Below are 16,499 nucleotides of genomic sequence, written 5' to 3'. Positions count from 1 at the left end.
GAGGTGATTGGGAGAAAGTCAATCACAGTGCAAAGGTAATTATTGAACAGGAGAGGAGAGCCATCACACTTACTTGAGATATTATTTTGAGTTACAATTCTAGTGTTTCTTTTTTGTTCATCTGGTTCACTTTTTTTCCTCTGTATCTCTCTCTCTCTCTCTCTCTCTCTTTTCCAAGGGCAAACAGACCTGAGTTCAATACCCAACGGCCACACATGGCAGAGTAGACAGCGAGTACAATGCAAAGGTGGAATAATAGAAAACTGTTTTGACAGATTCAACAGTTTAGATTGTAGATTCATTGATAGGTTGGTTGATTGATTTACATTGAGTCAAACCTCTCTCTTTATGTTCCCTCCTCAGATGTCTCTCCACAGCTGGACAATGGTCTTTGCTGAAATTAATAGTGGATTAGGTCAGGAGAATTCAAAGGTAAGAGTGGACTAAGAGCAAAAATATGTTGTAGCTTGAGTAGAAAAAACATGAAACAATAAGCTTACAACAAAAAACAAGTCACCAGCGTGGTTACATGTAAGAGTGGACTATTCAGACACACTGGGACACCAGCTGAGAGTTGGAGAGATTTTTGATAAGACAGAATTTCATGTATCCCACTAACAGTCATCTGTTTTTATTTTTCAGAAACTTCTGTTGTCCTGATGGTGAAATGGCCACTCTACTTATAGTTTTACATCCTTTTCTATTTATTTCATTTTTCCTCTCACTATATCCAATACATCTTTTTCATTTCTTTATGCATGATAGAAATTAAACGAAAAAAAAATTAAGCATCTCAGATTTGTGTAGTATTCCAGTTGATGTTGTTGGTCAAACCAAAACAAATGCTGTTTTGTCTGAGTGAGTGAGTGTGTGTGTGTCTCTGTACATGTGCATGGCAGTGTGTGTTGTGTGTGTCTGGTTGTACATTATCTTAAGACATTCTGCAAGTACATTGGGGGGGTGAGTCTGTGTGCAGGCTATGGGAGTATGTGTTTACACCATGAGTGGTGGTGTTTCGAAGAAAGAGAGACATACCTATCAACATAAATGCGAGGCTGAAGCCACATTTAATTTGAATGGCCATACCTAAATAAAGTATTCATCCAGTAAGACCAGTTATGGTTTTAATGTTTGTAGACTGCCAGGTATGTTTCAAGGTTCAAGATTCTCTATTTGTCACGTGCATACAAGTATACAGTGAAATGCAAAAGTGACAGTACCACAGAGTAGTGCAACAATAAGTTTTAAAATAGAATAAAATAAAAGTAATAAAAAATATAAACAGTATGAGTGTCCTTTAAATGGTTGGCAGAAATGTGACAACAAAGTACCCTGAAGTCATTTTATAATTCTGGAACTTTCCCATTAATCTGTATAAAGATCTGTGTATTGACCAGTGAATATATTATTTAATTATCACATACAGTTTTAAAGGAACCTGTGTTACCCCATTTAGATCAACAAAAACAAAACCTTTACCTGCTTTTTCTGTCTTCAGCTTCTCCACCTGACTCTCAGTGTCTGTCACTCTCAGCTCATCCACCTGGATCTCACTGGCACAGTCTGGCCTTCAAACCTGAAACAACATCAAATTAAACATCTGTTAGTCTGAGTACTGAGAGAAAATGATTGAATTAGTTGAGGTGGGGTAGAGCAAAGCTACAACACATACTGTATGTGAAACAGCTGGTCCCATAGGAAAGAATGAAACACTGCCCTGTTACATGGATGGTCTCTCTTTGTTAACTGCATCATCACTCTTCATGGCTGTCATTCTGGCCCGCAAGGCTGACAGTTCTGCAGCCTGAACTATAATTATGGGGGCCAAAGAAACAAAGCTCTGTTAATACTTCTGTCCTCATTGTATGTAATTGACCACATCTAAACATCTCCCATCATCTATGGGTCTGGAGACAGAATGTCAGTCTGACTTCAGGTTTATTGACTTAGAAAAGGTGAAACTGAGAAAGAGAAACAATATTCAATGATATGGTTTCACATCCACACATTGCCATGTATCACAATGGAGAAATGATCTAACAAAGAAATAGCTTCATATAGCTACAATAGGTTGTATTAACATTGAGATAAAGTATCCCATCAGCTAACATAACACATTCGGCATTCTTGGTTATATAATGCTTGTATGGTCTCACGTGAAGAAATAAAAGGTAAGTTTACATAATCACCATGAAAACTAATAGTTACAAGCTAAACTAACATCATCCATTAGGACAATTTGTATCATCATTCCCAGTTCCCAAAAAAAAAATCTATAAATTCAGGTAGTCAATTAATTTGTCACATACCAACAATGCAATGAAAGGCTTAACACATTTGAAGATTGAACTACATTAGAACAGGTAGTTGCAGACAATCAAGGACAACATAAACTTCCAGAAGAAAGAGGTCACATGACAGCTCATGAATGAAGAGAGGAACAGATTACACAAATAACCACTCGGAGAAAACAAAAACATTTAAAGGTATGACAGTATAGTTTACTTCATATTTGCTTCTCTATCATAAACATGCACACACACCCTAAATAAAACCTAAAATGGATCCTGCCTCATGTCCTCTCTCCTGACCGATTGCGGCAGCCTCTGAACTGCCCTCTAGTGTCCATAAACAAACACACACACACCCCCCCTCGTCTCTTCCTGCTCTGGAGTGTGACTATACTGCTTTTGTACATGTGTAAACCTTGATGTCAAAGATTAATCCAAGAGAATTGCGGTGGTGGCTTTGTGCAAAGAACTAATTTGCCAATCGAGATGAATCAGGTCTAATCATGAACCGATCCACTGGATGGAAGTGATTACAGATTAAAGCAAGAGAGCAATTTCAAGCATTTGATGTTAGAGCTATATCTGCTAATAGACACTAGAGGGCAGTTCAGAGACTGCCGCTGTCGGTCAGAAGAGAAGACATGAGGCAGGATCCAGTTTAGGTTTTATTGCGGTTGTGTGTTTATGGTAGAGAAGCAAATATGAAATTAACAATATTTTAATAAATCAAAACAACCAAGCAGCTCGAAACTGATATCATTTAAAACCCAAACTGGATCCTGCCTCATGTCTCTCTCCTGACAGCGGCAGCCTCTGAACTGCCCTCTAGTGTCCATTCGTAGATCTAGCTCGAACATTGAGTCGATGGGAAACCAACGGATTGAAATTGTCCTCTGCTGGCAATACATCTTGGTTTAGCATCAAGGCACATGCATGGTCTTTGTCATAATTCTGCACTCCTGTGTATTGCCACCCGTAGCTGTAAAACCATATGATTAAGCCTTTTTTTTTAAGCCTTGATCCATGCTGAGGAGGGCAGAAATGCACACTTCAGGAAAAAGGTTACATATTTCGGAAGTAAAATTGTTTTACTTGCATGCCAAAAAGGAAAACCATGGCTAAAATGACTTATTTCCATATCAAATAATTTCTGGGTCAATGTTAGGTTACATACTTTGTTCATAATTAAATTGCTCAAAAAGCAGCAAGTGGAGGCATTCCTTCCTAGGTTCTTGTTTTTTTAGCTGGCTATAATGTTAACCAATTTGTTAGCAGCCTACAGTGTTTTCTGAATTTATGCAGCTTTTATGTTTGTATTTGGATGTTATTACATTTGTTGATTAACTTTGTAGCTAGCATTGTAAAATTGTCAGCGACTACTCAGATAAATTAGCGAGCAGGTCATTTTTCTATCCTGCAAACACTGTGCTATGCTAGCTCAAACAGGATAACTTTAGCTACATTTGCTTACCTTTGTATTCAGTCTTGCTGCATTTTACCCCAGCATTCTAAATGGCCAGTTTCACCTAGTCTCAGCTGTTATCTGTACCTGGGAGCTGACAATGTGTGTACTGCTAGTGCTGACTAACATGGGAGTAATGTAAAATGCCAACAAATGATAAATGGTTTAGAGGGATTGAGTTTTACGACCTAGAGCATGCATCCTATTGGAGTATAACATGAGCAGGTGGTGCTGACCAACAACCTCTTAAATCACACTTATGAAAAACCGAGCATTTAAGGGAGAGTAGCAGGGCTAGATTTTTACATAAAGAGTACTGGAAAATGACAGAAACAAATGTTCATGTCCGGGTGAATCTAATTTGATCTGGTGAAGCCAAAACTCGAACCAAACACTGGAAATCACAATTTGCAGAACTAAAAACACTTACTAAATGCAGAGGAAAAACAGATATTGATAGAGTGAAAACGTACGTTTTATTAAGGAGTCCATCGGCAAAAGACTTGCTAAGGATGTGTCCCAGTACCTTTATATTGGCCCTGCCGGTGAAGCCTATTGGCTGAAGGCAAGATTGGATAGATTGATTGGGTTAGAGGGATGTCAATCTAACTATAGGCGCAGTGCCACCTTGGCGGATGGAAATCCTGGCATTGATCTACCACACACACACACACACACACACACACACACACACACACACACACACACACACACACACACACACACACACACACACACACACACAACTTAGGTGCATGTGTGTGCATGGGATCTCACACTGCCCAGACCATTGCCCTGCCAAGCCGCATCCTATTGAATAAAAGTGTACCAGCTTGTGACAACTGACAGTCGGCCTATCTGTAACTAACTTGATGTAAAATGGAATTAATAACAATTCTCTAAAATATGCAACATTTTGTCGACTGATGCATCCGCCCAGTTTATTTAATCATTTATTTATTTATTATCAATGACAATGTGCAATACAATAACATGACAATTCAGGAGAGAAGCTTTCAGAGAGTCCGTCCCGTTCGAGGTCTCCTGATATGTCCACCGATAGTCATAATCAACAACAAATACTCAACCCGCCAGCTGTTCCAACCCATCACCGCAAGAGGGAGACAGGGTTTACACACCTGTTTAACCTGTACATCCCTGGTAACAATGATTGGGACTAAATCGTTGAACTGTCGGCTACGAGTTTACAGTGATGCAATCCGTGTTACCCCCCCCCTCCATTATCAGTCGTCAATTCTACTGAAATTCTAATTCCATATACCATATTATCGCATTATTAGGATCCATCAATATTTCAGCAATATTTCGTTGACGTCAGGTTCAGTGCAGGGAAGACCGACACTCGCGCGGCCAGCCCCGTTAATGACGCCAAAACTCCAGGTGTTCCTGGGAACTCATCAGTGTGCGCAAGCTCCCGCCGCCTACCACTGGGCACTAGCAGTAGCTCCGAGCCGGAGTTGACTGATCTGCGTCTGTAAAAAAAACAAAACTCCTCGTGTTGTTCTCTTCAGACCCGGTTCCGCTCGATACCATTCCACGACAGGCGATGACACCGGTTCAGGATCGTAAGTTCGCGCTTCTGTGAGGAGAAAACGCAACGCAAACCGTTTACTTGAGCTGATGGACTCGGACTGCCAAAAAAGAACCGAAACATGGGCACGGTGTCTCTCCATCTCTGCGCCAGCGCTCTCCTGGTTTTCGCCGTCAACAACTGTTTTTCCGCCGACGTTCCGTCGTTCGTCCAACCGTTCACCGACTGCATCCAGAGCCGAGGGACAGAGGGCTTTTACCAGGGAGCGATAGACGTCACCGAGTCCGGTGGTCGCTGTATGAACTGGAGCGAGGTGGCAGGGTTTCAGGAGCGGTACCCGGCGAAGGGGATCGGGGATCACAACCACTGTCGAAACCCTGACGGCAGAATCCGACCCTGGTGCTTCTTCCAAAACAACAGAGGTGAGGATGTTGTTGTTGTTGTTGTGGTGGTGGATGAATGTTTGTTTTATTGACATTGACTTGAAAATCAGAGTGTGTGTGTGTGTCAATGTGAGTGTGACTGTGTGTCTGATATTGACACCCATTTATATTTTTATTTATAGAACAAGCTATAACTTATACAGTTAATAAAAAGGGTTCCACATAGAATCAAGTTCCAGGTAGAACCAAAAACGGTTCTACCTAACCAGAAAGTGCACAAAAAAAGGATCCATAATGGTGACAAAAAGGGTTATTTTCCCTCACCAGTATAGTTGCTATGGCCCATCCTCTCCTTTATTGGGACCTGAACCTTGATCCTCAGTGCCTTTGTCTGAGAAGACTGAGACATGTAGTGTGTGTGTGTGTGTGTGTGTGTGTGTGTGTGTGTGTGTGTGTCTAATAAGGCAAGTCCAGCACATTTAGAGCTTCTCATTTGCCCTTATTGCACTTATCAGGGATGTAGAAAGAAAAGGGGGTAAACACTGAACACCATAGATTAAATAGGTGGGTAAACCCTGAACACCATAGATTAAATAGGTGGGTATAAACCCTGAACACCATAGATTAAATAGCTGGGTATAAACCCTGAACACCATAGATTAAATAGGTAATAATAATATATAATATAAGCCATTTAGCTTACATTGCAGTGAGTGCATACATTTTTATAGTATATATGGTCCCAGCGGGAATCAAACCCACAACCTAAGTGTTGTTAGCGCCGTGCTCCAACTGAGCCACAGAGGACCACAGGTGAGGTGTGGGGGGTGGGGGGCTGTCAGGCCAGGGACTGAGAGGGGGTGTACAGTCGTGGTGGGGGGGCTGTCAGGCCAGGCCAGGGGCTAAGGGGGGGGGTGTACAGTCACAGTGGGGGGGCTGCCAGGCCAGAGGCCAAGGGGGGGTACAGTAAGTAGCTGAGGTGGTGGTGGGGGGGCTGTCAGGCCAGGGCCAAGGGGGGGTACAGTAGCTGAAGTGGTGGTGGGGGGGCTGTCAGGTCAGGGCCAGGGGCTAAGGGGGGGGGTGGTGGGGGGGGGGCTGTCAGGTAGGTCAGGTAGCCCTACAGTAGCTGGGGTGGGTAGAGAGAGTACAGGTGAGAGGGGGAGAGGGTACAGGAGGTGAGTAGAGAGTCTGTAGGTGGGTATAAACCCTGAACACCATAGATTAAATAAGTGGGTAAACCCTGAACACCTTAGATTAAATAGGTGGGTATAAACCCTGAACACCATAGATTAAATAAGTGGGTAAACCCTGAACACCTTAGATTAAATAGGTGGGTATAAACCCTGAACACCATAGATTAAATAGGTAGGTAAATCCTGAACACCATAGATTAAATAGGCAGGTATAAACCCTGAACACCATAGATTAAATAGGTGGGTAAACCCTGAACACCATTGATTGATTTAGGCTTGGATGCAGCGTTGGCACTCCTGAGACTATTCTAGTGCTTCCATTGTGTCTGATGAGGGGTTCAAGCACACTTCATGTTTTTCAGATATTTTATATATATATACAGTGCCTTCCGACTCCTTCACTTTTCCCACATTTTGTTGTGTTACAGACTCAATTTAAAATGGTTTAAATTAAAAGAATTTGCCATCAGTCCACACCAATACCCTAGAATGACAAAGCGAAAACAGGTTTTTAGACATTTCAATAAATGTATTAAAATTTAAATACAGAAATACCTCATGTACATAAGTATTCAGACCGTTTGCTATGACACTAAATGTCAACAAATCACTCAATAAGTTGAACTGAGTCCATCTTAATGCAAGGATAATAGTTCATGTAATTTGGGAATTAATATTTTTGTTTTTATAGGGTCTCTGATTAGCATCGGAATCAATTACACACTCAAATATAAAAAACTGCATGTTTCCCAGGTCTGGTTGTGGTTGTTCTAGTAAGTCATTCAAAAAGAAAATGATGTTTTCACTTGACAAACACTGACTTGTTAAGTTGTCGTTTTATGAACAGCTCATCGTGGAGTGCAGGAGAGGCAGAAAATCGGAGGACAGGCTCATTGTGTTTGACACTGTTCCTTATTCTGTTCCATGCATTACAATGAGCCCATCCTCCGGTTTCTTCCTCCAGCAGCCTCCACTGGTAGAGGGTGGAAAAAAGGTGGAAAGACAGAAAGAGGAAGTGGCGTGTGTGTGTGATGACAGGAATGGAGTGTGTGTGTGTGTGTGCGTGTGTGTGTGTGTGTGTGTGTGTGTGAGAGTGAGAGTGAGAGTGAGAGAGAGAGTGAGATGACAGGCTGTGTGATTTCCCCTTGGCTTAATGTGGGCAGCCTGAGGTATTTTTAGCATTGGTGATCGCGGCATGCAGAATAATCCACTTATTAAGATGTTATTACACACATCAAACAAGTTATTAAAGTTAAAATGACAATTACACATCCATCTATTTTCTGTGCCCAGCTTACTAAGGTGTGTGCGTGTTTATGTGTGTGTCAGGGTGTTTGTGATTTCGTGCTGTATGTTCTCTTCACGGCAAACTCAAATGTGTTGACAGATTATTCCTATAAAACAACACCCAGGAGAGAAACACACACACACACCTGCGAACAGTAGCTTTCTCTAACTTTGTGTGAGAGCTTAGAGACTCAGTCACGGCGTAAATTAACTCTGTTCTCTTTGTTATCCTGACAGATTCATTGCCTCATTTATCAGAGACAGGCTGTGTGTGTGTGTGTGTGTGTGTGTGTGTGTGTGTGTGTGTGTGTGTGTGTGTGTGTGTGTGTGTGTGTGTGTGTGTGTGTGTGTGTGTGTGTGTGTGCGCGCGGATGTACGCGGATGTACATGTGTACTTGTGTACATGTGTGTGCTTGTTAGATATTGCGTATATGTGTGAGCTCTCTGGTGTGCTAAAGTGTGTGTGTGTGTGTGTGTGTGTGTGTGTGTGTGTGTGAGCGTGTGAGCGTGTGTGTGCTATGAAGATATAGCTTGTGTGTGTCCAAGTTCATTACATCTGCAGGGTGGCAGGTCTAAACTGAATGGCAAGGTGGAGGTGTACCTCATTGGGTTCTGGGGGTCTGTGTATAGCAACGACTGGGGGGACGCAACAGTGGTCTGTAGATAACTGGGTCAGGGGTGAGTGAGAAGAGTTCACACACACACACACACACACACACTCTTGACCCTCTCTCTTGCTGTCATGATTGTGTGTGTGTGTGTGTGGATTAGGGATACTGCTGTGAGGAATTGAGACACAGAGACCAGACCCTCTTTACCATTGAATCACTGCACATATCAAATTGAGTAGTATTGGAAGAAGAGGCTATGAATATGTGTAGCAGTGGAGGTACAAATCGGAGGACGGGATCATTGTAATGCATGGAATGGAATGAGAAATGGTATCAAACACGTGTTGATTTATTCAAGTCAATCTAGATGGATCAGATCAAGAATGGAAGAGGCTGTGGTGGTATGACCCCTCTCCCTCTCCAGCCAGCCCTTGTTGGAGCCCAGCTGAATCTCATTGCCAATCAGTCACTCAGCCACTACAACGGCCTTGGAAATGTTGTTGCCTTCGCCAAACAAGTTACAGTAAGAAATAATTGTTTTTGTTTTGTTTGATTGTGTTTTAGATTTGAGTTTACATGAGTTAAAGTACTTTTTGGCTACAGTGATTTGGCCTGGGAGTTACATAAATACCTTTGACTGCTACCTACCTCTGACCCTCCTTCCATGCTGTTCTACTCAAATGTGTTGTGAGAGATAATTTTACACAGTGTATGTGGAGTTTTACACAGTAGTGATGCTGTGTGAGGCATTGCCTCTGCTCTCTAGCATTGGTTGCTAGTCATGGTTCATACAACCTCCACTCACAGTCTAGAATTCAACTCCATATACCAAAAGTCAGAACATAACTTGGTAGAAAAGGTTTTTGACTCTCCACCACTCACCTGTCCGTTAAAGAAAACAGGTGTAGCTACGTGTGCAGTAGTCAGTTGCTCTGAAATTAGATTCCTGCCTTGTCTGGAAGGTTTTGAAGAGTGGCTGTAATGTGCTGTTGAGTGATGCAGTCTGTGCCTCTTAATGTAAGATTAGATTAGATTAGATTCAACTTTATTGTCATTGTGCAGAGTACAAGTACAGAGACAAAGGAATGCAGTTAGCGTCTAACCAGAAGTGCAAAAAAGCAGAAAAGTGCAGTGTGAACAGTATATACAGGTAGTGCAGTATAGTATAAGTTGTGCAGTGTAAGCAGTATATGAATTAGCAGTAGCATTGTAAGCAGAATACATAGAATGCAGTATGAAGCAGCATATGAGCAGCATATGAGCTGTATAGGCAATGCAGTATAAGCAGTATATATGTATTAACAGTAACATTAGAGTAAATAGCACCTGCTGGTTCGGGTGCGGAGAGACCTGTAGCGCCTCCCGGAGGGGAGTGGGGTGAACAGTCTATGGTTGGGGTGAGAAATGTCCTTGACGATGCTGCGTGCCTTACGCAAGCATCGTTTTCCCTGGACAGCCTCATTGGAGGGGAGTGAGGAACCGGTGATGCGTTCCAGTCAGATGCAGAGCAGTTGCCATACCATACTGTGACACAGTTGGTGAGGATGCTCTCGATGGTGCAGCGGTAGAAGTTCTCCAGGATCTGAGGAGACCGATAATAATAATAATAATGCATTTTATTTGGAGGCGCCTTTCAGGTCACCCAAGGTCACCTTACAGAAAAGAAGTAAAAGCAAAAGCATGACATCAATCATTAAAAACAAAACAAACAACACATCAAGATAAAAACAAGTGAAGTGCAGAGTGTCCAATTTATAGATAGTATGCCATTTTGAACAGGTGGGTTTTGAGTTGGGACTTGAATGTTGTGATGGAGTCTGACTGTCTTATGTGTGGGGGGAGAGAATTCCAGAGCTTGGGTGCTGAGCAGCTGAAGGCTCGGGCACCCATGGTGCTGAAGCGTGACGTGGGGATGGTTAGCAGTCCAGCAGAAGGGAGCGGGAGGGAGTGTATTCATGGAGGAGGTCACGGAGGTAAGTGGGGGCTAGATTGTGGAGGGATTTGTAGGTGAGGAGAAGGTTTTTGTACTGGATGCGGTAATGTACCCGAAGCCAGTGAAGTTGGATGAGGACAGGGGTGATGTGGTCAGATGATTTAGTGCGGGTGATGATCCGGGCGGCCGAGTTCTGAATGATCTGCAGTCTGTTGATGAGTTTGGTGGGGAGTCCGGTAAGGAGGGCATTACAGTAGTCGATGCGTGGTGTGACAAGTGAGTTGACCAGGATTTCAGTGCTGGATTGGGTCAGTGATGGGCGGAGTCTGGAGATGTTGCGGAGGTGGAAGAATGCAGTCCGGGTGATGTTCTGAATATGGGAAGTAAATGACAAGGTGTTGTCCAAGATGACGCCGAGGCTCTTGACTTGGGGGGAGAAGGGTACGGGGGATCCATCGATGATGATGGGTGGAGCTGGGGTGAGTTGTGATTTGGTGAGGGTGGATTTGGAGCCGATGAGCAGTGCCTCAGTTTTGTCACCGTTAAGTTTCAGGAAGTTCCTGCTCATCCAGCTCCGGATGTCTTCCAGGCAGGTGATGAGGGAAGTGGGAGGGATGGCGGCAGTGGGTTTGGAGGAGATGTAGACCTGTGTGTCATCAGCGTAGCAGTGAAAATGGACCCCATGGTGACGGAGGAGTGTGCCCAAGGGGAGGAGGTAAATGGTGAACAGGAGTGGACCCAAGACTGACCCCTGGGGGACACCCAGTGAAACACCCAGACTTGTGGTTGCTTAGTTGAACGAATTGTTGGCGGTCAGTGAGGTATGACGTGAACCAGGACAGTGCAGCACCAGTGATCCCAATGCCAGCCAGGCGGTCCAGGAGCAGAGGGTGGGAGATGGTATCGAAAGCTGCGCTGAGATCGAGGAGGATGAGAATGGTGAGTAGTCCGGAGTCAGCTGCACGGAGGAGGTCGTTGGTGATTTTGACTAGGGCTGTTTCAGTGCTATGTTTTGGACGGAAGCCAGATTGGAAGGGGTCGTGGAGATTGTTTGTGTCAAGGTGGGACTGTAGTTGTGCGGCGACCACCCTTTCAAGTGTTTTGGAGATGAAGGGGAGTTTGGAGATGGGCCGATAATGGTTGAGGTCGGCTGGGTCAGCACCGGGTTTTTTCAGGATGGGTGTAATGGCAGCCAGTTTGAGAGTGGGGGGTACAGTACCAGTAGAGAGGGATGAGTTAATTATGTTGGTGATCATGGGGGAGATGGACGGCAGACATGCTTTGACAAGGGAGGTGGGAAGAGGGTCGAGCTGACAGGTGGTGGATGGACCTTCTTTAGTCTCCTCAGGAAGAAGAGACGCTGGTGAGCCTTCTTAATCAGGGTAGAGGTGTTGAGGGTCCAGGAGAGATCCTCAGAGATGTGGACACCCAGAAACTTGAAGCTGGTGACTCGCTCCACCTCAGTCCCGTTGATGAGGATGGGAGTGTGTGTGCCAGCTTTTGACTTCCTGAAGTCCACAATGAGCTCTTTGGTCTTCCTGGTGTTGAGAGCCAGGTTGTTGTCGGTGCACCACACTGTCAGGTGCTGGACCTCCTCCCTATAGGCCGACTCATCGTTGTTGCTGATGAGACCAATCACCGTAGTGTTGTCTGCGAACTTAACAATGGAGTTTGAGCCATGTACAGGTGTGCAGTCGTAGGTGAAGAGGGAGTAAAGGAGGGGGCTCAGCACACAGCCTTGTGGAACGCCGGTGTTCAGAGTGAGGGTTGAGGAGGTGTGGTTGTGTAGCCTAACAGACTGCGGCCTGTTGGTTAGGAAGTCCAGAATCAGGTTGCAGAGGGAGGAGTTGATTCCCAGTTCACTGAGTTTGGTGATCAGTTTGGAGGGGATGATGGTGTTGAAAGCTGAACTGAAGTCAATGAACAGCATTCTCACATAGGTGTTGCTATTGTCGAGGTGGGACAGGGCGGAGTGAAGTGCCGTTGAGATGGCATCCTCTGTACTCCTGTTCTGCCGGTAGGCGAATTGGAAGGGGTCCAGTGTGGGTGATAAACAGGTCTTGAGTTGAGCTAAGACCAGCCTCTCGAAGCACTTCATGATGATGGGTGTGAGTGCAACTGGGCGGAAGTCATTTAGGCTCGTTGCAGTGGAGTGTTTTGGCACCGGCACGATGGAGGTGGTTTTGAAGCACGCGGGGACAGCTGCTTGGGCTAGGGACAGGTTGAATATGTCAGTCCAAACTTCAGCACAAGCCCTGAGGACGCGTTCGGGGATGCCATCAGGACCAGCGGCCTTGCGTGCATTAGTCCTGCTCAGTGCCACACACACGTCGGAGTGAGGGGCTGGTGAGTGAGGGGCTGGTGATCTGCAGGGAGCACAGCCTTGATGGCTACCTCCTTGTTGTCCCTGTCAAAGCGGCCATAGAAGTGCTTCAGCTCATCAGGCAAGGAGGTGTCGATGGAGAGAGGTGAGGTGTTAGTGGGTTTGTAGTCAGTGATGGCCTGGATGCCTTGCCACATGCGTCGGGGGTCAGAGTTGTTCTTGAAGTGATCCTCGATCCTTAGCTTGTGCTTGGCCTTTTTGATGCCCCTCTGCAGGTTAGCCCTGGATGAGCTATAGGCCCGAGCATCCCCTGATCTGAAGGAAATGTCGCGTGCCTACAGCAGGTGTCGGACCTCTCTGTTCATCCATGGCTTCTGATTAGGGAAAGTGGTAATCCGTTTGAGTGTGGTGACACTATTGATGTTGGAATTGATGTAGTCCAAAACAGAGGAGGCATATGAGTCAATGTCCGTGTGGGAGTCATGGGTGGCCTGTGTGGCAAACACACCCCAGTCAGTGTTTTCAAAATGCTGCTGGAGCGCTGAGTCAGCTCCCTCTGGCCAGAGCTTGACTGTCCTCACTGTCCTCAGAGTTGCTCTGGGGGTTAGATTCCTGCCTTGTCTATAAGGTTGTGAAGAGTGGCTGTTTTGTGCTGTTGAGTGACAAAGTCTGTGTCTCTGAATGCTACAGGGATTTGGCCTGGGAGTTACATAAAAACCCTTGACTGCTACCTGCTTCTGAACCTCCTTTCATGCTGTTCCACTCAAATGTGTTGTGTGAGATCATTTTACACAGTGTAGTTGTATGTGGAGTTTTATACAGTAGTGATGCATTGCCTCTGCTCTCTAGGAGTGGTTGCTAGTCGTGGTTCATACAACCTCCACTCACAGTCTAGGATTCATAAACCAAAAGTCAGAACATAACTTGGTAGAAAACGTTTTTGACTCTCCACTACTCACAATGTCCGCTAAAGAAAACAGATGCAGCTACATGTGCAGTAGTGAGTTGCTCTGGGGTTAGATTCCTGTGCTGTTGAATGACTGTCTGTGCCTCTGAATGTAAGGATTGTAGGTTTGAATCTGGGTATAGTCCTGGGGTCAGTTTTCTGAAAGCTTTGGAGCTAATGCAATATTTTATCCCAAATGTCAGGCCCACTCTCTCCTAGATCAGCTACAATGTTAATTGTCAACTGGTATAAGAACAGCTGTAGCTTGCAGTTGTTCTCGATCGAATTGTTGAAACAGTATTCGACTTTTGAAAACAGTTAACATGTACCCCTTAATAGTGAACACGTTTGCTAAAACATCACATTTGCACTGTAACTCTCACAACTTAGAACCCATGTCACAAAAGTGCATCAAAACAGTATCCTTTGTCATCTAATGAAAAGATCAATCGACCATTAATTTCATTATGACGCACAAAATAGTAACTATAACCATCAATATTCATTGCAGGTTGGACAACTTCCATTTGAAAACAAATGTGAAAATACAGTAAGAATTTCACTTGGCAGAAAAAATGTTGTACAACAGTTTATGGTGGTACTGCGCCTGTTACAGAGAATATGATCGCTTACTATAAATATAAATCAAGTTCATCTCAAATATTCAGAATCAAGCAGGTCGTTACAACAACAAAAATGGCATTACTGTAGAACACAAAAAGTGGCCAAAAAACCATTGTTACGGCTGCACCTGATGCCTTAACCCAAGAGAGTTTCGTTATAGCTCGCCTTTTAAGAGCTCTCTTTTGGTTATATTTGTTTGTTTGATTTGAACAGCACCCACAGGCCCTTTTTCCTTTGTAATTTTACCTCTTGTGTTACCATAAAGAAAACTACCTAAGTTCCTTGTAAATAAAATAACTTTAATTTACCAAATCCAACTGGTTCCTATGTTTACACCATTTAAAGTAATCTATTCTCTCCTGTATGCCAGGCCACATGTTCTATTACCGATGACCTATTTCATTTGTGATTACAGACTGATTGTTAGTTGAACTGTTGAGCAATGAGAGTTTACACATACAGAGTAGAGATGAACTATAATGGGAGAAATAGCTATATGCTGTAAAGGAAATAATTTGGTTTTGTTTGTCAACACTTACTCAATAGATTTTTGTGTCCTATTTTCGGTAGGTGGCTAACTTTAGCATGTAGTGTGAAGGCAATGAGAAATGACTAACCATTTAGCTGAAAATGTTACTTTTGTATGTTATTGCTCTGCGTATGTGACCTTCAGTTTTATCCAAATAGTTGAAGAAATTGAGTAAAACTGCAGCTTTCTGTCTTGCTTCTGCTGCGTTAAGTTTTGCATGTTCTTGAGTAGCAGAGTTGGTGGCATTGGAAATGTGCATTTGTTGTGAGCAGCTTGGTGGTGTAATGGTATGGAACATGCCCCATGAGCAGAAGGTAGCTGGTTGATATGTCCATGTTACTGATCTTGTTCCACTTTTGCTTTGCTTTTTTTGCAGGTGTCTGCTGATGTTGACGTCAAAATGCTGAAGAGATGTGTTGTCTGACTGGCCCAGTGGTAAAGGACAGGTCGAAAGCAGAATGTTGCTGGTTCAAACCCAGCTGAGGCCATGAGGTAAGTTGAGCAGTTTCCAAGTGACCTTCCTTTGGAAGGTTTAGGTGGTGGCTAATTATTGGTGAAGATGCTTCTTAGAAGAAGAAGAATTTTTATTATTTATTTATAAAATTATTCTTCTCAGAAGCATTTTTACCAAGAATTAGCCACCACCTAACCCTTCTGAAGGAAGGTGGATAGAGAGATACCTATACATTTTTATTTATTTTAAAAACAGCTTTCTTCTCGATAACCGCTGCTGGACATTGTTCTGGAAGGGCGGGGGGACACACTCCCTCACACCCCCCCCCCACTTTCCTTTTTTTTTTTTTGCCCGAGCCTTGTCCGCAACTTGCGGGGGGGGACACTCCCTCACATCCCCCCCACTTTCCTTTTTTTTTTGTCCAAGCCTTGTTCGCACCTTCCAAATCATCCACCGTGGTGACATACCGCTGGTCAGACCTTGCACTGATGTTCCGGTAAGCTACCTTAGGCAGCACGGCTTCTCTACCATATACACTGTTCACACTGCACTTTTCTGCACTTCTGGTTAGATGCTCACTGCATTTCGTTGTCTCTGTACTTGTACTCTGCACAATGACAATAAAGTTGAATCTAATCTAATCTAATGTGACTTTCAGTTTCATCCAAACAGTTGAAGAACTTGAGCAAAACTGTAACTTCCTGTCTTGCGTCTGCAAAGTTAAGTATTGCATGTTCCTTAGTTGCAGAGTTGGTGGCATTGGAAATGTGCATTTGTTGTCAGCAGCTTGGTGGCGTCATGGTATGGAACATGCCCCATGAGCAGAATGTGGCTATTTGAAATGTTCATGCTAATGATGTTGTTGCACTTTTTTTTTTGCAGGTGTCTGCGAGTGATGTCTTTGCGTCCCA

The sequence above is a fragment of the Argentina silus genome, assembly GCF_951799395.1.
Source record: "Argentina silus genome assembly, chromosome: 21".
NCBI lineage: Eukaryota > Metazoa > Chordata > Actinopteri > Argentiniformes > Argentinidae > Argentina > Argentina silus.
Note: the sequence above shows the minus strand (reverse complement) of the source record.